Below are 23,626 nucleotides of genomic sequence, written 5' to 3' on the forward strand. Positions count from 1 at the left end.
TCTTAATTAGAGATTGCATAGGACGGACACAAAAATTACATGAGTTATTGCGAGATAAATTAATCATCTTTTAGATGCCTATATGATAACGATGTTTTACTTGCATTTGATAGTCTGTGTTGCAGCAGAATTGAAATGACAATGGTGTTGATGTAGCTGTTGCAGTTGTGGTTTAAGCTAAGAATATTGTGATGCAGCAAGATAGAAGATTACTGAGAAGATGGAGCTGAAGGCAGTGGTGAATGGTTGACTGCAGAGGTGCTGGTGCTGCAATAAAGTAAAGTGAATTGAGGAGTACTCAGATTCCTAAGTAGTGTAGCAGATGTGTACTCATATTTGTAAGCAGTGTGGCAGATATGTACTCAAATTTGTAAACAGTATAGCAGATATGTACTCAAATTTGTAAACAGTGTATCAGTTATGTACTCAAATCTATGATAGTATGTTATTTCACACGTACTTAAATAGTGGGGTATATTAGTCATTTCCATGTTTTCAAATAACTTTGGACCTTAGAATAAGAGTAAAATCTAGTTGGACCCTTATATAAATAACCTTATGGGCTTAGGACCAAACAAGAAATTTTCCTAAGTAGGAATTATGAAGGCGAGTAACATTCTATATTTAAGTTTGTGTTCCCATTTTTACCTCTATTAGCCGCCTTTATATAGTTGAGTTATGCATGCATGCGTTAATATTCGCCTGAATATTTAGTATACGCAAGAAATACTCACTATGCGTAAGTTTCGTGCTAGTGATTTTTTGTGTTTCGAACCATACCTGGAAGTCTTTTCCTTTACTTAATTCATCCTTTGTATCCTTGTTGCTTTCTGCCTCAGTCATTTATTATATTTTTATTTTCTCATCTAAGCATTTTTCTTTTTCTTCTCTTTGCTATTATATTTACGTGTGCGATTTTTTCGTTTTTGCTTTGTATTCCGTTTTCTGTTATGTTGTTTATTCCTCGTTTGACTTGCTTTCCTGCAAAATAATGTTAGTATCATTTTTATAGGTCTGTTTGTGTTTTTTGTGAGGTCTTATTGCGTCTCCCTAAGTAAAGGTCTTATTTTGCCTCCCTTGTTGATAGGTTTTATGTTTGCCCCATGGTATTATTTATGGTAGGGCGGCGATATCGCAGGCGTTCCTTACTTTCTCAAGTAATGACTCATTGATTTCGCCTTATAATCTTTTCGTATTATTGCCTCTACAGAATATATTGACGCGCTAATACGACAGGCCTATACTCTCCTTTGAGTCATAACCCCATGATACCGACGTCTTTTGACACAATTCATCTCCCTAATAGGGTGCCGCCCTTATCTTCCCCATGATTGCCTCTTCAAGGAATCTTACCTCTAACGAGTTAGGTTGGGCTCTTCCCATCCGGTTATGCCAACAATTCGGTTGTTTTCGTGATCTCTTTCGAGATCCCACCCTAGTGGGGTTTCTTTAGGGCTGAGTGTATCATAGTCAGGACTTGCGAAGAATGGATAGGTATGCTCCAGATGCCCCAGGCACTCTTGAATCAACCTTGGACCATGGCGCCCTGATCGAGTTACTATGCTTCTTAGGAGAGAGCTTAGTATCTTAGTCTTTCGACTCAGGAGTCTCTGCCGGATAGGCTTTTGTTTCTCCCCAATTCTCCATGACGCAGGTTTGATGGTTGGTATATCTTTCTCCCGAGTCATCCATTACTAGGTTTTCCCCAATTATGACGCGCGTCAGGTCTTTTTGTTGCCTCTTGCGTTTACGCGAAGTAGGTTGCACGTCACAATTGGATGCCTAGCCTCCCTAGTTAGAGGTTTTAATATTCATTGCCTCCTATTAAGGTCTTATTTTTTCCTTTTTCTTCTACTTGTATCTTTTATGGAATTTATAATTTTTTGAGGAAGAAATATCTTTCATTTGCGTTCATATTTCTGATCCGTACATTACTGATATCTTCTTTCTCCAATTATTCTTCTACATAATAACTACTTATCTTAATCATACTATTTCTCAAAAATTATTCTTCAATGTATTGTTGTGGTACGTTATTGTACTCCTCCTTATACTCCCTTCTTCATGCTTAATTGACGCCCATCAAAGAAATATATTTCCGTGCCTTCATTTTCCTTTGCGTCAATGTTTCCTTCCTCTCTTGATGTCGATGCTGCCACCTTATTGTAAATCTGATTCATTTCTCCGCCCTTACTCATAACATCGACCATTAATATTTCCCTTCACCTTCCCTCTTGTATCTCCTTTTTTCCAGTTTCTTCTCTTTTTTGCACGCCCTTCACTTTTCTCAATGTCTATCTCATTACAGGTTTTTGCTTCTATATTGTCTCCCCTTATTATTCATATACCTTGATGCGATAGAAATTTGATGCATTGATGAAAGGTGGAAGCAATTCCCAGAATGGTATGTATCCAAGGTCTGCCTATGAAGGCATTGTATGGAGATTCGACATCGACAACACAAAATACCACTTCAGTGGTAATGGCCTTGAGAGGGATTCGCATTGTGATTTATCCATTTGGTTTATTGGCTGACCCGTTAAACCCATATATTAATGGGAGGGATGAGATCATCAACTTTGCCTCCCATAGTCTTGTACGCATGACAAAATAAAATATCAACTGAGATGCCAGAGTCTATCAGTATTCTGTTTATTTCCCATGCGTCTGCATGATTATCTTCTTCCTCTCCCATCCTTGATTTTGGTATGATTTCTAGTTTGACCACTAGTAGGCTTTCATGCAATTCACCGCTTCCTAGTACTTATTTTACACTGAAGGAAATATATTGTTTATTCAAATCTTGAAGTGGTGACATCTTCGCCAAGTTGAATATTTCTTTTCCGTCATCATCCCGTGCATGAACTCGACTTAGCACATTATCGTGGAAGTCTTGTATACTTCTGACTGAGTGAATTATCGAGTTGCAGTATAAGTTCTTTGCATTTTCTCATAGTTCAATCAGATATGTATTTTTTCTGGCTTTCATCCTTGGTGCAGGTACTTCAGGCGGTGGAGGTAAATTTGGTTGTGGTACATCTAGAAAGTTGTTTAATTTTCCTTGATCAATCATTCTCAGTATGATTCTTTGAACATTGCGGCAATTGCTTGTATTGTGTCCATGGAAGCAGTGATATGTACATAATTCTCGACTCATTCTTCTTGATGGTGGTTCCACTCCGAGATTTGGTGGTGCTGGTATTTCTTCCACTAAGATCACCGCCTCCCATATTTTTTCGATTGCGGTGTTTAAGTGCAACATTTTTATCTCTTCCCAAACTCTATTGCCTCATCCTGGTCCTTGATTGTAATATCTCTTTTGTCCTCCATATCCTTCTCCTTGGTTATCAAAACTTGGAATCTTGTTATTACCTGCATGATTTTTGTATTGTATTTCTCTATATTTTCTGTCACAGATTTCTTGATCTATGCTGCTCATGGATACTTGTTTATGTTTATCCTCTACATTCACTTTTTCCTGACTTCCTTGTGAGGTACTTGCAACTGCATTTTTTGTTCTTGGTAATATTCTTGCATTTCCTTCCTTATCGTTAGTGGTAGCAACTTGGTATGATTCCATCTCCCTTTGTTTTCTTCGAGGGATATGTACTCTTCCTAGTACTCCCGAAACTCTGTCATTGTTATTGTATCTTTTAACCTGAATATCTGCGTGTACAACAAATCTGTTGGAAAAAGTGCGTTAATGAAAGCTATGATGAAGTTCCTTTCTTCCACTCTTCCTTCCATCTCATTACACATGTTCCTCCAATGCATGGTTAGGTTGCGTAAACTTTCATGGATTATTCTCCTTAGGCTGAACACCTTCTCGATTCGTGGGTATAACATGTTATGGCTGATGTATGCTCCTAAGAATATGCTTTGTGTTAGATCATTACTCGGTCGAACTCGCATGCGTTGCTATCCCAAGCATGTTTGTCAAGTTTAGTTGTCAAAATTATATGTCTTGATATCTAGACTACTTGTAGCTAAGTATCGGTTAGGACAGATTAGTGTAGTTGAGATCCAGACTCCATGGCGATTATCTTGCAAATACGAATAACTACTCAAGGAACTAGTGGAACTTCATCTGACTAAAAGGTATGTGGATACTTGAACTTATCTATCACTCAAAAGTATATCTACTCTATCTCATACTCTTGAGACAAAGACGAATAAGTATGATAGTTTTCATACATACACATTTGATATTTCGAGCCGAGTTTACTTGCCTATGTTTTTCTCGAAATACGTGTTGGTAAGCTTTTCGCTTTAACCACTGTTCATCCTTATCCATGACGCAATTCATGATGACGTTTCAATCTTGAAAATAGCTTTGATGACGATAGTCGTGAAAATGATTATTATAACATTATAGAAGAATGTTTCAATGATTGAAATGTAGAGTTGAGAATATGTAACCAACTATGAATATAAGCATATATAGTGTGTTCGCACATTAGTGTATAAATCCATGTGCCGGAAACCAAGTGTGTGCATTCGTGCATGCGGTATTGGCGAAGGAGACAGGCTGGGTACGCGTACCCGTACGCGTACTTGCAGAAGTTTTCAACCGAAAATTTCTGTTGAGGTTTGTATGTTTGCAAACTGGAAAACCAGTCACCTTAGGTATGCGTACCCGCACGCATACCCACGTAAGTTTTCGAACCGAAAATTTATGCTGTGTTTTCAAACTCAATTCTGGTAGCTAAGGTACACGTACCGGTACGCGTACCCAAGATGGTTATTTCTCAAATCGGAAGTTCATAAACTCAAAACAATAAATCAATAAGGAATGCACTTCTTTGCAAACCGTGGCTATATTGTTCATGAATTGATTCAAGTGAATCAAACCGATTTTGTTTCAATTGTGTCTATGTATAAAGATCTAAGCAATTGAAAAACTCTTTAACTAGTTCTTTTGAAGTCATTTGAACTAGTTGTGAAGAAGATGAACGTGAACCAACCAAATGTATACGTTTAGGTACGGTTACTCAAACCTAAATGAAATACATTTAATTTGTGTGTGACAAGTTAAGTTTCGATCAACGGTTGAAAGATATTATCTTGGAGAAATCAGGTTTTTCATCTAACGCTGAATATTGAATTCTTTGTTACCAAGGTAACTTAGATTGCAAACCCTAATTTGAAAACTATATAAGGTGAAATCTAGCAACTGTGCAAAACTAATCCCCACATCTCCTGTGTGATACTAGTTGGTTTTGATAGAATCAATTCTCCTTTCACCGTAGGTATCTTCTCGAGACCATGTCGGTTAATGACTAAAAGACTTCATTGGGATTGTAAAGCCAGACGAAACTACTTCTCTTGTAGTTGTGCGATCTGACCTTGCCTCTTTCTACCGTACGAGTTCAATTGTAAGATTGGCTTCAGATTTATCTCCTATAGGGAAAGATAAAAATAAATCACAAACATCTTCATCTCATCGTTTGTGATTCCACAACATCTTGTTTCGCTACCATACGATTAAGAATGTTGTGAGGTGATTGATAAGTCTAGGATATCTTCGGGAATATAAATCCAGATAATCAATTGGTTCATGTTCACCTTGATTTATCAAAAGACGAAACAAAACCTTGTAGGTTTATCTGTGGGAGACAGATTTATCTATTTTGTAGAATTGTTTGTGTGATACAGATTTGTCTATTCAAGTCTTCGACTTTGGGTCGTAGCAACTCTTGGATGTCGGTGAGATCAGCTAAGGGAATCAAGTGCGTAGTATCCTGCTGGGATCAGAGACGTAAGGAGCGCAACTGTACCTTGAATCAGTGTGATATTGATTAGGTCTCAACTATAGTCCAAACTGAAGTTAATTAGTTTATAGTAGGCTAGGTCCCGGGGTTTTTCTGCATTTGCGGTTTCCTCGTTAACAAAATTCTGGTGTCTTTGTTATTTCTATTCCGCATTATATTTTGTTATATAATTGAAATATCACAGGTTCTGCGTTGTATCGATCAATAGTGAAATCCAACCTTTGGTTGTTGATTGGAAATTGATTGATCCCTGGATGTTAGTCTTTGGTACCATCCAAGTTTATATCCTTGTATTTGATAAAGACTCGTATATTTCTATTTGCTTGAGTAATTAAATCAAGAGATTGAGATATTAACTCCTCGATATACTTTTTATTAAGATTGAGTCTGACTGTCTAGTTGATTCTCTTGAAAAGTATATTGGAGTTAGTCCATATAGATTGCTAATCGAAAAATTGGGTGTGGTTGTTAGACCCCTGCTTTTTCAATTGGTATCAGAGCAGACAAACACGTTCAAGACCTTAAAAGTCTATGTTTGTAGGGATCTGACTCTATGGACAAAGATGTTATCTCTTATAAATGCATTGCCATAAGTAAAGACTTTGTTTCTAATAGGTCTATTAAAGAGAAATATCCTTCAATCTCTGTTATAGGCGAACCGAGTGTTCAAATGAAACATACTAAAATTGACATGTGTTATCTTGATGAATATAACTCTGTTTTTCAAGGGAAAACATCTAAAGAGAGTAAACTAATTCTAAATCTTGTTAGAATTCAAGATGATAGATTCAAACAGTTAAAAAAACATGTCAATGTTCTTAGTGGTGTAGATAAAAACTGTGGCTCCAGAGAAAAGGCTTCTTATAAATAAAAACCTGAAGTTCGATATTCTCGTATCTTACTTGAGGAAAAGCTTAGAAAGGGAAGCTTTAGAAATTCAACGTCTCTTGAGTAAACTCTCAATTCAAGGATTTTCAGAAAAGTCTTATATACCATCTACTTCTATTCAAACTGAAAGGGCTCCAGTTTCAGAAGTCACTTCAGATTCTCCCCTCCCTCAATCCGATGAGCAGGAGATTCACACATCAGTTGGAAGAAAGAAATCTCCAAACGATATTCTTAAGTCTGCAATCTCTAATCACTCCCGTGATCATAAAGTGTGCCTTCGTTGTGATTCAAAAGGGGATATAGTGCAAAAGAGAAATCCCAAGTTCAAAAACAAATCGTTTATTCAACTTCAACACTTCTTATATTTGATTCTTAAAGGTGTAACTGACATTTGTATGTCTAAACCATTTGGTTTTAATACGCATCTTGTGTTTCCCACCAGGAAAGTCAGCTCAATGAGTTCCTCAAATGCACAAAAGTATAGTATACCTCTTGAAAAATATCGCCCAAGAAGAACTCATGTTGTCTCTCCTATCAGTAATGGAGATAATGCTAAACCTGATGTGAATTATGTATCAAGTGAAGAATGCAGATATGAACAGATGGATGACAATCTAAAATTGATTATTGAAGGATATAAGGAATTCATCAACAAGTTGCTGCTCCATCTAGACGTTCTTCTTCAGGTAAGAACCCTTACTATGTGTCGTATTATTGATAGACACATTTTTGAGATCGAATTGTCCTCAATTTTCAGTATTGTTGGTACTCGATTTTCTACTTATTATGGTGTTTTGTGTGTTTGTAGGTATTTTTAGAAAATAAACATTTTTCGAAAATTCGGCTCGAAAAGTTGGTATAGGCACCCGGAGGACACATGTTATTCTGACTCTCCGTTTTGGATAAGGGGCACCCCAGGGAGCCAACTGCTAATCGCACCCCATTACTGGTTAAGGGGGCTCCATCTTCTTCCTTGATTTGAAAAGAAAAATTGGCGGGAAATTTGGTTTCAACGGTAAAGGATTTATTATCTTTAAGATAAGATAATCTTCTTTCCTTACAAACATGAAGTTTTGAAGAAAAAGGAAGTTATCTTGTATTAAAAAGGAAAGATATCCTTAGAAGATTTTATCTTGAATTTTATTCTGCGAATTAAAGAAGATATGGGTTTACTAAAGACATATATAGAATAAAGAGAAGGAAAAATTTATATTGAAGATATTTTTTATTAAAAAGAAGAATATTTTGGAGTTATGGAAGAATATATTTGAGTGATGTGTATTTGTGTGTATAAATAGAGAGCTAGAGAGCACATTTGGGGAGAGTTTTGGAGAGAAAAGAAAATCACTGCTTTAATAATTTTGTCACATTTTCATCATTTGTAAACCACTTTTTGAGCCATGAATAAATATTTTAAGTGTGTTTCAACGTGATGAGATAATCCCAAACACTGGGACGACGTAGGAAGCCGAATGTCATACATGTGTAAAATTAATTAATTCCTTTTATGACTTTTGCACTAATTAAAATTGAATTATGATTTGAATTAATTGGTTGTCATTTAATTTGATGAGGTATGCTTAGCTTAAATGTTTTGATACATCATGCTTAGGATTTACAACTAATCTTTTGAGAATCTACCTTGGCAAAATCAGAGTCCATGTTAATTTTATTTATTGAGCTTTAATTGCTGAGAATAAATAAATCGAACCCTATGTTATGAATTCGACGAAATCCTAGTCCCAGTAACTCTCTTCATCTTGTGACATTATTTTGTATATATTTTTGTTTTATTTTAGTTTATCAATTCTTAAAATCAATCTCATCAAGTCCGAGTGAACGAAAACTCTATTTACCACTAATTATGATGATATTAATTTTTATGATTACTTTCCACATTATAAAAATATTCTTCCTGGTAATAGAAGAAAAAGGTTTAACCAAAAACGATAATCATTTGATGAGCTCAAAGATCATACTTGTGCCACTTAATCACGAGGATGAATGATCTCTTACAAAAATCCTGGTGAAGAGAGATTTGTTCAGGTATACTCGTTGTAAATGTGTTTTCCGATTCTCAAGCTATTTTCTTATCGTCTCTAGCAGGTATCATTACAAACATGTTTACATAAGTATTTTCTTTTCAAAAGTGTTATTCTTTTTGAACTTTTGGTTTAACCTATTCACTGCTTGTGTATTAAAAAATAGGTTCTCTTATGAGACATAATTCTTTTTGGGTCAATGAAAGTTTTCTTCATAGAAAAAATCCGTCTTGCAAGGTCATGTACATACGACCCTTGTGGTTCTTTTATTTTGGGTAGAAATTGTACTCATGCGGGTTACCCATGTAACTGATACGATTCAATTAAGGAAACCCCAATTTCTCCCTTCCTAAGAAACCTTTAAGTACCCAAGCTACCGAGTTTCATAAGTCACGTACGCAAACTCTAAGCTTATTTTTTGGGTTTCCAAGGATGTCTTCCTCTTCATCTCATTATGATGATTTTTCTAAAGGATTCCTTGAGAAAGGTTTTGGTTTTGAAACAAAAGGACGGAAGAAAAGAACTCTTATAGAAGATGGTACTCCTAATGCCTCATCTTATATTGCTTACTGACATCAATATGTTGATAGTGAGGATATGGTGTCTGCTAAAGTGGTTCATGACATTCTTAAATACTTTGAGAAAGCAAAACATCAACTCCTTGATACTATGAAGGATCTTGATGTGGTTAGAATTGAGGTGAAGAAGGTTACTACCGAACTTGGTATCATTAAATCACATGTTAAAGAAATTCTCAATGAGTAAATCTTCTCTGAAGACGCAGTTTTAACATGAATCACGAGCTCGAAGTCCGTGAAGTTGTTGTACGTGAACTCTAATAAAGCTTGTGATCGGTTTCTAGTAGTTTTCATTTTTTTAGTAAAAACTTCTTGATAGATTTTTTATGCTTGTTTTTACTAGGGTTTGGAATATCCATTATTGTGAGTACACATATTTATGTCCAAAGTTTTCATCTTGCAATGTTTTTAGATTTATTTATTTAAATTCTAAAGTAATTTGGAAGATGATGTTTGCAGTATTAATCTTCATGGTTTTATATATTGAAATATGTTATGGGATATGTGTGTTTGCGTCCGTTAACTATTATTGTCCCATACGATGTCAAAAGTTAATTCTTTCATATGTCGATATGCGAGTATTGATAAAAGATCGATGAACTTTTGACAAACAAAAGTTAAGCCTATCATGTCAATTTTTGATGAAATATAGGTTAAAATATTTTGTTTACAAAGATTATGTATATTATAAATCATTATGCAAATAGTGATGAAGATATATTGAATCTTTGTATATTTCGCAGTATTGATCTTTCCCTGATCCATATCTTATGTGTATACTGCAATGCTCCATAAGTTTTTCTTATGTTGAGCATGAACCGTTGGGTTTATCATTCTTTTATGGTGAACTTAGTCGTAGCTCTGTAAGTTCTTTTATGTCGAGCATTTCCAATTAAACTGATCACTTTTGTGTTTAATTTGATTGTGTATTCCGATTAAATTAATCATGGGTTCTCTTGTGGTTAATTTAATTAAAATTTTTGGATAAAAAAAATATCATTTTCTTGTGGTTTTTGGTGTCCAATAAAATCCTTCTTTTTCCTTAAAAAGTAATGTCGCTCTTGTTGTTCTTTCGGGAATGACATCAAATGGGGGAGAGTTCTTTTGAACTTGCGCTTAATTTCCATATCTTTGTGGGGAATGCCGCTGTGGAATATTTTAGGGGTTATCTTGTATCTTTATAAACTTCTTGATGAAAGCATTTAGCTTCGGCTATATGATTGCATCTAAATAAGTTGATATGTACTTTTGTTTGGTCTTGAAGCATCTCCGTGGAAATTTCATTAGGATCCCTGTTTTGTACCTTTGTCAATTTTATTGACAAAAAGGGGAGAATTAATATGTAGTTGTAGCGCCCCCTAAGCTAGCATCTGACTAATCCAAAAGATTAACTAAACAAAAAGTCACTAAGAATGTAAACTGTAGCGCCCCCTAAGCTAGCAGCTGACTAATCCAAAAGATTAACTAAACAAAGAGGTACTAAGAATCTAAATCATTTACTTAAACATTAAGTTAAGAAATCTGCTACATAAGAACTAACCTCGCTCAGAAATATATAAATAAGAACTCCTCTCAAATGATACATATACAATAGTCATTTGTTTTACAAACAGAATATACAACATAATAAACATAGCGGAAGTTAACTAATTAACGGAGTCAACTCCTCGAAGCTTTCGCTGCTCAACTCTGGTCAGTCTCTGAAACTGAAAGTGGGAATGGGTGAGCACATCATCCCTAAAAGGGGTTCCCAGCAGGAATAACATTTAACTTTAAAGAAATCATGAGCAAGATTTGGAAAACAATACATGTTTTCCCAAACAACAAAGTGACTAAGTCACTAGAAATACTCAAACATGTATATGGACGAACTCCTTCCTCAAACAATGTATACTATGGTTGTGCAATTCCAAACTCGCAAATCCACACATAATCGTAAGTATTGATGTCGAAAATTATGAACTCGCAAACTGCCGACCAATATATCATAAAATCTCTAGGTATAAATGTGAAAGAGCATATCCTATATACCACAGGTGGAAATTCTTATTTCCCGTAACAATTCATGACGACAACAAAACATTACAAGTCCTTTACAAACCATGGAAAGATTACAAAGAACCAACAAAACATTCATAATACAAGCTGAACAACGCATGGAATGCACAAAAAGATAAAGCATGAGTTTATAAAACATAAACAGTTATAAAAGAAACAAACAATGGTTTCAAAAGAGTTAAAAGTATTCCAACCTCTTTTGATGACAAGCCACGCCTACCTCGAGATCCATGATCCGCTGTTTCATCCTTTGAATCGATCGTTGTTAATATAGACTAACTGTTAATCACACAAGAAGTCTAAGAATCTAGCCAAAAGGCTCACACATGAATCATACAAGTCTTTATTATGATTCTAGGCCCATTTAAGGTTCTGCATCTTTTATTTATCTATCTTTAGCATATCTAAGGTTTACTAATTAAATTGGGTTGGTTCTATAGTCTATTAAATAAGTCTTGTGAATATCCACACTTTGTAGAAGAAGCTAAAGGTTAATTCGGACCATAAGGGTCCAAATATTCAAAATATGAATATTAGGTCTAAGCCCAAGTCCACTAAACTGACCCCTTAATCTAAGGCCCAGTCCAACTAAGTCAACTAACGGTCAAAGTGACGGTCAAGGGTCAACTAACAGTAAACATCAGTCAACAGAGTCAAGGTCGGGTCAAAGTCCAGGGTCATTGGTCAACAAGTCAAGACTAGTGACTCAGTGGGTCAAACCCGATTCGACTCAGTCAGATTAACTAAGTCAGCTAAGCAAGACGAGTCAGACTGAATAAAGTCAGTTAGACAAACCAAAGGTTCTTACCCAACTACCATTCTAACATCAGCTCAAATACAATTTCAATTTATATCTCTAAATTGATTTACAAAGACAATACAGCTTACCTACAAGAGCAGAAGCAAGCTTTCATAGAGACTTCCATCAAGCCATAACTATAACAACAACAACACTTCCTTGCAACTCACAACCAACTATAGAACCACCACCTCCACCACTATCTCAGCACCAACAATAATATTACTACCTTCAACAACTAAATACAATCTGATACTTCATGCTCACCCACAATCTGTATCATCTAATCATATACGAAAACTCTTACAACTCAATCACAAGACTAAGCTACAATCATAAAACCATCTGCATTTACTGACTTCAATTCAGACAATACCTTCACCATCTCATACATTTCCTGCAGTTTCATCTCTACCACCATTTCTGTTTCCATTTCCATCTCACTAACACCAGCCTCCCAAGGCTCCAATAACTGCAACTCCAGCTAGCCCTGCACTTGTGAATACAACACTAACAGTCTCATTTCTAAAGCCCTGTTACTCATAAACCACCATCACCAGAAAACCCAACTGTGCAAACAACACCACCATCCCTATATACCACTTCAACACCAAGCACATTCTTTTCTCATCCATTTTTGCACCACCAGTTCAATACCGCCAACAAAACTACAATAACCTGCCACAGTCCAACATATCTGCAACCTCAACAACAGTAACTCAATCAATGCCCCTGCGACACTTATACAATTCAATTTACAATTCTTATAGAACCTGCAACACAACACCACATCTCATTCCACATAGTTCACCTTCCTCGCCTATAACTCATGTCAACCATAACCCTGAACTACATCTATATCTTCATCACATCCCCATCACAACTAACTAAACTTTGAGTTCATTAATAATCACACAACTTCAAAATAGAAACCAAATAACTTTATTTGAATTAGTAAGACGAACAATTACCTCAAATTTAATTCTCCAAGGGCAACTGAGGTCGAATTTTTCCTTCCATTGCCTCAATTGAACAATCATCCTAACTACAAACACCCAATAATCTTCAACACCCTCACTGGTTCACAAGAACCCTAAAACTTCCCAATTCCTTTATCTAACTAATTTGAGTTCTACACTTCGATTCACTGATGAGTGCCTAATATTGTATATATTTATCCCTTTTTGTTGGCATTTAACTCATCTTTTGTGCAGTAATTCTACATTTTATCCCATATTCTGTATTTTCATTGTTTTCAAGAATAAATATTTTTCTTACTTAATTTTGCATTTTTAGGTAATAAATAAAGTCTGGATGACTTGCGGAGCAGAAAAGAGCTGAAGAGTAGTGAAAAGCCGGAAGAAATTACGCAAGGAAGCCGCAAAGAATGGTGCGCACAAGACCAAAAAGCTAGGAATGGGCTCAAGAAGGAAGAATTGTTCTTAAAGAAGATATGGGCTTGGCATACCCAAGGCCCAAAAACCCTTACCCAAACCCATTTTCTATATCCATACCCGCCTCCATTCTCAGCCGTTAGATTGGATCCATCTCATCATCCAATGGTCGCTTCTTCATCGTGCATCAAAATCTGAAGTCCCTGCAAAACACCATAGTGCCTAAATTCCAAGCCTTCAGATTAGATCACATTTAGATCCAACGGTCGATTATTTGCCTGCACATCAAATCTCGATACTTCCGCTTAACACTACAACACCTAACCTCGATCTTCGCCGTTAACTTCGTTGTATCAAGACATCCGACGGTCGCTACCAGCCTCTTCAGGGGTAGCCATCCGATTCACCTACCAGCTTCGCATCCAGTGACTCAGATTCGCCAACATCGAAATCCGCTACACCCGTCCAACACTCTAGTACCTAATGCCTATACCTTAACCAAACATACCCTCCATCATTCCCATCGACTTCTTCTCCCCCATTCCTCTCCAGAAACACCCATTCCACCACCATCACCTCCACCTGCTACTTCCATCATCCATCGCTCCTGTCACCACCATTTCTACCACCAACTCCTCTGTCTCAATCACCTATACATCCCCCTACTCTCTAGCCATCTATTACATCAGCCCATCACCCCTCTTTCTCGCTGGAACCCTAGGCGTGAAGAGTTGATGAAATAGATGAGGCTATAGATTGAAATTGAGGGCAGAGAAGGATCGAGAGAGAAGAGAAGAGGCATGGGTCACCACCAATTCAGCGGATTTAGTGAGCAATTTCGGAATTGAAAATACCTAATTTTAATTTTAGGGTTTGTAAATTATTGGGGCTTTTGAAGTATAAATAGCTCATGGTGTAGAGGATGAAGGGTGTTCTTGGACTAGCCAAGTTACCAATTAGGTTTAATTTCAATTTTAGGTTTAATTCCAATTTCAATTTCAACTGTTAAAATTTTAGGGTTCTTAATTTAATTCAATTTCAATTTTTTTTTGCTTTGCTGTTAGTTCAATTTACCTTATGTTAATTTCATGTTCATTGCATTTCATTTCAATTCCAATTTCATGCACAATGTCTGTTAATTTTAGTGTTTGATGTCTGTTAGTATAATGCAAGTTTTAGTTTTAGTGCTTGATGTCTGTTTAGTCTTTCAGTGTGGATTTAATGTCTGTTTAGTTTTAATGTCTGTTAGTATAATGCAAGTGACTGTTAGTTTTAGGTTTACAATGATCAAATGACATGTTTTGTTCACTGTTAGTGGTGGAAGTTTAGGTTAGAATTCATGTAAATTGAGCTGATTGAGAAATGGAGGAATTTAGTGTCCACTGTTGCTTGTGATTGATTGTGCTGTTAAAAGACAGTCAATGCTAGGAGTAAAATAGTTGGACAAGCTTCTTCTCCTTCCATTCCATTTATGTATGCCCTGGAACATAGGCAGGCTAGAACCTCCACCTAGCTCCATTAGGGACAAGGATTTAACCAAAAACAGCCACTGCCTAGCATCTTCCATGTTCTTCTTTTCTATCTATCTGTTTTTGTGGCTTCTTATCACTGTTTTTATAACTGTTTTGTGCCCTATCCTTCCTTTGCCTTTGGCCCTTGGCCATTGCCTTTGATTTGTCACTGCCACACTATCACTGTCTCTATCTTGGTTCTTAGCCTCACCGTCACTTTCTCCCTGCCTTGGTCCCTTGGCTTGCTGCCTTTTCCTTGCTGCTGCTGCTTCTGCTTTCTTTCCCCTGCTGTGCAGTACTGCTGCTGCTGCTGCTTTCTTTTCCTTGCTGCTGCTGCTGCAACCTGGTTTCCACTGCTGCTGCTGCAACTGAGCTTGGCTCACAGCATAAGCCCAGTCCAGGTTAAAAGGCCAAGAGCCCATTGATTGTTCAAGGACCATAAGCCCAGTTAACTGCTTGGCCAAAGGCCCAATTCACTCTTGGAGCAGAGGCCCAGCCAATTAAACCACAAGCCTAGATCATTTCAGCACCTAGCCAACTGAGCCCAAGGCTCAGTTCATTTAAGGCTCAGCTCAGTTCATTTCAAGTACCAAGCCCACTTCACTGTTAGGGTGAAGTTGAGCCCAAAGCTTAATCAAAGCCCAAAGCTAAATCAAGGCCAAGTTACTCTGATTCCAAGTAAGCCCATAATTCATTGGTACCCATATCCCTTTTGGTATTCAAAAGCCATTGACCATTCAAAACCCAACAACAATTTAGGAGCCCAAAATAGCTAGAAAACTCCAAAACACACCCATTCTCTGTGGATCGACCCGTACTTGCACGAGCTACAACCGACGACCGTGCACTTGCGGTATTACTGTAGGCCCGTTTTCATTTCGCTTCAATTTTCACGCTTTCCTGGGCCCACCAAGTTTTTGGCGCCGCTGCCGGGGACATCAGGTTTTTGGCGCCGCTGCCGGGGATTGGTGCTGTGTTTTTCTTGTAGTTTTATTAGCTATTTTTGCATTTCACTGCATAGCATTTGCATCTGCATCTGCTTCACTTCATTTGCTGTTGGACCTGCTGTTCTGAACCTGTTTTTCCTCTGCTGGGACGCCACCAAGAAAAAGAACCAAAGCCCAACTGGGTTTTTGCAACAATATCAGAGCAGCTGGGCTGTGCTTAAAAGGTAACCCATTTAAGAGAACCCGAATTGTGGGCTTCCAATTTTTAATTGTGGGCTTGTAATATTAAAGCCAATTTTTGGGCTTTTTATTTTCTGTTGGGTTTGTAATTAATTTCTGTGGGCTTGTTTGTTTAATTTGTGGGCTTGTATTTAATTTTTGTGAGCTTGTTTAATTTGGACTTGTATTTTGTATTCTGGGTTTTTAAACCCAGCTGAGCTTGTAACCGATCACGCTAGGTTAACTCGTTAGTGGGCCGAGTACCCAAATTCTAGGCCGAGATTTTGGACTCAGTTTCACCAAACGTTTTCAAACCAGCTGAGCCAAATCAAACACAAAACCAACAGTGGGCTTGCTCCCATTCAAAAACCAAATTTTATTTTCTGTTAAAAAAAAAAAAAATTGCTCCTTATTTCAAAAACCAAAATTTTCCCAAAAATCCAAACCCATTAAAACCAAATATTTTTCCCAAAAATCCAAATCCATTAAAACCAAATAGTGGGCTTTGTGTCTTTTCAATATGGGCCAACCTAGTGCTCTCCATGAATACATGTATCCCACAATAAAAATTCCATTATCATGTATTGTATTACCTCAAACCAATACCCCTTTTAAAATAAATGCAAGCATGATACAAATACTTCCTATATTTCGAGGGTTCGATTCTGAGAACCCCTATACTCATGTAAGAGAGTTTGAACAAATTTGTCGGACTATGCAACCTGATCATATGTCCGAAGACTCTCTGAAATTGCGTTTGTTTACATTTTCTCTAAAGGAAAGGGCCAAAACATGGTTTTACGGTTTGAGACCACAATCAATCACCACTTGGGAACAACTCACTAATCAATTTTTCCAAAGATTTTTTCCACATCATAGGACCATCGCTATTCGTCAAAATATCAATTGTTTTGTCCAGTTGGATGAGGAAACTGTTTTTGACTATTTTGAACGTTTTAATGATTTGTTGAGCGAATGTCCACACCATGGATTTGAGAAGTGGGGACTTGTCGCTATCCTCTATGAGGGACTAGACTTTAAATCTCGAGCCATGGTTGAGTGAATGTGTAATGGTGAATTTATTGATAAAACTGTGGATGATGCATGGAAATTTTTAGCTGAGATTGCAGAGAAAACCCGTCACTGGGAGTCCATTAGGGAAACTGAGACACTGTCACATGATATTGGTGGTAATGAATTGAACTTTGGAAATAACATGTCTAGTCCTTCTCATGTGTATGATATTGAATATGAACCTAATCTAGAGGAACATGAGTTGACTAATGACACCACAACTGCTAATAGGGACAAGTATGCATATTACTATGATGATGATGATGATGATGATGTTATGTTAGAAGAACATGTCTATGCTGAAAATGTTATGGAACCTTTGGGTTCAAATACATTAGGCTTCTCTGCCTCGACCTTCATGAATGATGTTTCTTCTAGTATTCCATATACATGTGATGTTGATACTGATTTTGAGCATGTGCATCTGTCCTATGAAGATGACTTAGGTAATATAGAATCTTCTGTTGACACTAATATGCATGAAAATATAATTGGTGTGTCTGATTCTCTACCTGGGTCACGTTGTGATGTTTCCACTGATTTGCCGATGCATGAGAATAATTCTTCTGATGATGTTGATGATTCTGATTTGTGTGAGCATAGTAAGCATGTCGTGACACGTGTAGAAGACTTAGGAGATGTTGATGTTATTAGTAATGATGTGCCTATCGTCCTACATAAGTCACAATCTGATGGCCTTCCATCCAACCTAGATTTGGTTTGTACCGATATTGTCAAACCAATTTTTCTGAGAATGCCCAACCTAGGTTTGGAACTGTGTGCTTCCCAAGTCCTCTTGGACTATTTTGCTTCTAAGTATAATACATTTGAGGAACCACAGTTGGAATTAGCATGTTTTCCCGTCCCTAGCACAGTTCATTTCGAGCTAGACCTCGTGCATGATGAACCCCCAAAACTGCGAGATTTTGTTTCCAAAATTTTATCCGTTGAAAAATCCAGGTTTGGGGGTAGCTCATTTTGTTTCACAGTTTCACTTGCGTTTCTTTCTTGTTATATTTGTGTTAAGCCGTTGAAACCTCTACACTTTGTCTTTTGGGTTGATCCTCAACTCTTTAGATTGTTAGTGTATGGTGAATTTTTTGTATATAATCCAGTAGATAAAATTTCTTAAAAACTCTTTTGTTCCTTTTGTATATATTTTGCTAATCCAATATGATCTCGGCTGACATATGTTGGATTCTTGCCTTGAATAACGGAGTTCTAATATTGCTTTCGCCGAAATCGGGTATTCTCTTTCCTTTTTCTCTACTCAACATGATCCTCTTCATATGTTGTATTATAATTTTTTCCATATTTTGAAACATTGAGGACAATGTTTAGTTTAGGTTTGGGGGTATAGAGTAGATACCACGATAATATGCCATAATTGAAAACAAAACTCCATCTTTTTGAAAAAATTGAAAAATTCCAAAAAAATTAAAAAATCAAAATTAAAAATTAAAAAATTGAAAAAAAAACATAAAAAATGGAGCTCATTTACCTTGAAATGTTGACTCTTGTGCAAATATGTAATTATTAGGAGTCTTAGTCTAGATATTTAGGCACTCTGATTCTAGCACAATTCACATAGTGATAAGAAATTTGCACGCGCACGATCTACCAATACATGTATGGCCTCGATCTTCAAGGTGTTTGATAGGAAGTTACGATTGCCAATCACTTTAGAATACTGAACGAAACTTGACTAGCTTGTTCTTTGGTTGGTTGGGATAGAAGGTGGAGGTTACATTAAGAAAAACAACCATCGAATTTAACTGGGTGCATCAAAAAGGGCTACCTCTTGCAAAGTGTCATGTAATTTTTGTTTCCTTTTGTATATGTATCAAAAGTGTTTCCTTATTCAAAAAAAAAAAAAAACGATGTATATATTCAAAAAAAAAAAAGAAAAAAATATCAGAAAAATACAAAAAAATCAAGTATTTATCAATTCCATCCTCTCTTGTTCCAAAAATAAAAGAGAATAGTCAATGTAAATAAGAGTCATGTAAATAGTCATTTTGTTGTTTCATTGTAATAAGCAAGGAGGGTGTATGCCATTGATGTACAACGCGAGTAATTGTGAAATACCTCCAACTCATTCACAATTCTCGTAAAGTCCGGACAGCTAGCTAGGTTTCGACCTTGGTTCTTAGCCTGAGAAACTATCTCTTGGTGATTAGTAGTCATAACTTCAGATCTTTCTTTACACATGTGTAGATACACTTTACACTCTTATCACATGTCTTTATTTGTTATCAGTGCTAGGATTGCGCCTTTGATAGCTAGATTGACATCTCCATTTTGTTGTGAGCTTAACTGACTTGCACATGTCACATTTGATGGAATCTGAGCTTATATTTTGACCTAGAACTTTGTAGGTACGTTCTAAGAAAAACCTTCACGAGACTTAACTCGTCCACTAGGGACACTTAGTGGTTTAAAAGGCTTAGTGCATACGCTAAATGCATTCGAGAGACCAGCGACAGTGGTATAGTTAGGATTTCCTTAGTTTTGTTTTACTTGAGGACAAGTAAAATTCAGGTTTGGGGGTATTTGATGAGTGCCTAATATTGTATATATTTATCCCTTTTTGTTGGCATTTAACTCATCTTTTGTGCAGTAATTCTACATTTTATCCCATATTCTGTATTTTCATTGTTTTTTCAAGAATAAATATTTTTCTTACTTAATTTTGCATTTTTAGGTAATAAATAAAGTCTGGATGACTTGCGGAGCAGAAAAGAGCTGAAGAGTAGTGAAAAGCCGGAAGAAATTACGCAAGGAAGCCGCAAAGAATGGTGCGCACAAGACCAAAAAGCTAGGAATGGGCTCAAGAAGGAAGAATTGTTCTTAAAGAAGATATGGGCTTGGCATACCCAAGGCCCAAAACCCTTACCCAAACCCATTTTCTATATCCATACCCGCCTCCATTCTCAGCCGTTAGATTGGATCCATCTCATCATCCAATGGTCGCTTCTTCATCGTGCATCAAAATCTGAAGTCCCTGCAAAACACCATAGTGCCTAAATTCCAAGCCTTCAGATTAGATCACATTTAGATCCAACGGTCGATTATTTGCCTGCGCATCAAATCTCGATACTTCCGCTTAACACTACAACATCTAACCTCGATCTTCGCCGTTAACTTCGTTGTATCAAGACATCCGACGGTCGCTACCAGCCTCTTCAGGGGTAGCCATCCGATTCACCTACCAGCTTCGCATCCAGTGACTCAGATTCGCCAACATCGAAATCCGCTACACCCGTCCAACACTCTAGTACCTAATGCCTATACCTTAACCAAACATACCCTCCATCATTCCCATCGACTTCTTCTCCCCCATTCCTCTGCAGAAACACCCATTCCACCACCATCACCTCCACCTGCTACTTCCATCATCCATCGCTCCTGTCACCACCATTTCTACCACCAACTCCTCTGTCTCAATCACCTATACATCCCCCTACTCTCTAGCCATCTATTACATCAGCCCATCACCCCTCTTTCTCGCTGGAACCCTAGGCGTGAAGAGTTGATGAAATAGATGAGGCTATAGATTGGAATTGAGGGCAGAGAAGGATCGAGAGAGAAGAGAAGAGGCATGGGTCACCACCAATTCAGCGGATTTGGTGAGCAATCTCGGAATTGAAAATACCTAATTTTAATTTTAGGGTTTGTAAATTATTGGGGCTTTTGAAGTATAAATAGCTCATGGTGTAGAGGATGAAGGGTGTTCTTGGACTAGACAAGTTACCAATTAGGTTTAATTTCAATTTTAGGTTTAATTCCAATTTCAATTTCAACTGTTAAAATTTTAGGGTTCTTAATTTAATTCAATTTCAATTTTTTTTTGCTTTGCTGTTAGTTCAATTTACCTTATGTTAATTTCATGTTCATTGCATTTCATTTCAATTCCAATTTCATGCTCAATGTCTGTTAATTTTAGTGTTTGATGTCTGTTAGTATAATGCAAGTTTTAGTTTTAGTGCTTGATGTATGTTTAGTCTTTCAGTGTGGATTTAATGTCTGTTTAGTTTTAATGTCTGTTAGTATAATGCAAGTGACTGTTAGTTTTAGGTTTACAATGATCAAATGACATGTTTTGTTCACTGTTAGTGGTGGAAGTTTAGGTTAGAATTCATGTAAATTGAGCTGATTGAGAAATGGAGGAATTTAGTGTCCACTGTTGCTTGTGATTGATTGTGCTGTTAAAAGACAGTCAATGCTAGGAGTAAAATAGTTGGACAAGCTTCTTCTCCTTCCATTCCATTTATGTATGCCATGGAACATAGGCAGGCTAGAACCTCCACCTAGCTCCATTAGGGACAAGGATTTAACCAAAAACAGCCACTGCCTAGCATCTTCCCTGTTCTTCTTTGCTATCTATATGTTTTTGTGGCTTCTTATCACTGTTTTTATAACTGTTTTGTGCCCTATCCTTCCTTTGCCTTTGGCCCTTGGCCATTGCCTTTGATTTGTCACTGCCACACTATCACTGTCTCTATCTTGGTTCTTAGCCTCACCGTCACTTTCTCCCTGCGTTGGTCCCTTGGCTTGCTGCCTTTTCCTTGCTGCTGCTGCTTCTGCTTTCTTTCCCCTGCTGTGCAGTACTGCTGCTGCTGCAACCTGGTTTCCACTGCTCCTGCTGCAACTGAGCTTGGCTCACAGCATAAGCCCAGTCCAGGTTAAAAGGCCAAGAGCCCATTGATTGTTCAAGGACCATAAGCCCAGTTAACTGCTTGGCCAAAGGCCCAATTCACTCTTGGAGCAGAGGCCCAGCCAATTAAACCACAAGCCTAGATCATTTCAGCACCTAGCCAACTGAGCCCAAGGCTCAGTTCATTTCAGGCTCAGCTCAGTTCATTTCAAGTACCAAGCCCACTTCACTGTTAGGGTGAAGTTGAGCCCAAAGCTTAATCAAAGCCCAAAGCTAAATCAAGGCCAAGTTACTCTGATTCCAAGTAAGCCCATAATTCATTGGTACCCATATCCCTTTTGGTATTCAAAAGCCATTGACCATTCAAAACCCAACAACAATTTAGGAGCCCAAAATAGCTAGAAAACTCCAAAACACACCCAGTCTCTGTGGATCGACCCGTACTTGCACGAGCTACAACCGACGACCGTGCACTTGCGGTATTACTGTAGGCCCGTTTTCATTTCGCTTCAATTTTCACACTTTCCCGGGCCCACCATTCACCTCTCAAATCACCACACCCAACCTTCAATTTATTCTTCTCTAACTCCAACTTGAATCTTCATTCAATAACCAGAATCCCGTTCTTAAATTGGGGAAGAACATGAAACCCTAACTCTCTGATTCTGGCACCAACATAACCTCAGTACGTTAATTAAACATCAACCCATTTGTTCTTCATCTAGCCATAGATATATATCTTTCTAAATCTTCGAAAAATTAATCAAATCCTCAAACCCTCATTCTTGATTCTTCTTTGAAGTTTCAGAATCAAACTATAATTTATCTTCTTTGCTTCCAATATACAGAACCCCCTTTAATCACTTAATTCCATCTTCTATTGTTTAAATCCTCAATCGATTCTCAAATCTCAGAAACCCTAACTTTCTGTTTTCTCTACAAATCATCATCTCTTCTTCTTCTCACGATCAACCAACAAGAAGACCACCAACATCAGTCACCACCTCGAGTTTCTATTAACATTAGCGACTTAACAACCTCATAATCCTCTCACAGAAGAACCAGAGACGAAGAACCGAGAAAAGGGAGAAAGAAATAAGAAAGAAGAAGAAAGAGAAAGAAGATAAGAGAATGAGTTTCTCTTCGAAACGTCTTGGTGATAAGTCCAGCTACCCATCATAAAGGCACCCAACCAAAAGATAAGGGCATACCTTCTGTGCTTATAGAAGATAACTCGGCTGCCTTGATAAGTCTGAGTGTGAAATGACCATTTTACCCTCCACACAACTCAAATGATTTCTTCTTTGTTTATTATCCGAATGACACGTTCGAGTAGTCTATTTCGCATAACCTTTTGAGATCTAGCGATACGAGTTTCGTATCTACTTCGTTGTTAGATTAATTTCTAATAATTAACGTTCGAGTTACACTAATCGAGTAGTTATCGGCTAATTCGTCACTTGACCGGTCTAATAGCGTTGACTAGCTTAAGGATCCTTACAGTACTTCACACTACAAATACATATGGTTTACGTGTTTTACAGATCATTATGTAAGGGGGAGTGGTTTTCATGTTTAGATGAAAGTATTGACTAAGGGGGAGACCATAATATTGTTGTCGAAGTTGTGATATAAGAACTTTGATACTGTGTAATAATACTATGACATTGTATAACAATGATCGAGAG

General features: G+C 37.2%; 1 non-coding gene across 1 annotated transcript; it reads right to left on the minus strand.

Moving 5' to 3' along the window:
- Positions 1–17,096: 17,096 nt before the first annotated feature.
- Positions 17,097–17,200, minus strand: LOC113344273. Its single transcript, XR_003357727.1, has one exon. It is a non-coding gene; the product is annotated as a small nucleolar RNA R71 (small nucleolar RNA).
- Between the last annotated feature and the right edge of the window lie 6,426 nt (positions 17,201–23,626).

This window comes from Papaver somniferum, unplaced genomic scaffold (assembly GCF_003573695.1).
Source record: "Papaver somniferum cultivar HN1 unplaced genomic scaffold, ASM357369v1 unplaced-scaffold_75, whole genome shotgun sequence".
NCBI classification, from domain to species: Eukaryota; Viridiplantae; Streptophyta; class Magnoliopsida; order Ranunculales; family Papaveraceae; genus Papaver; species Papaver somniferum.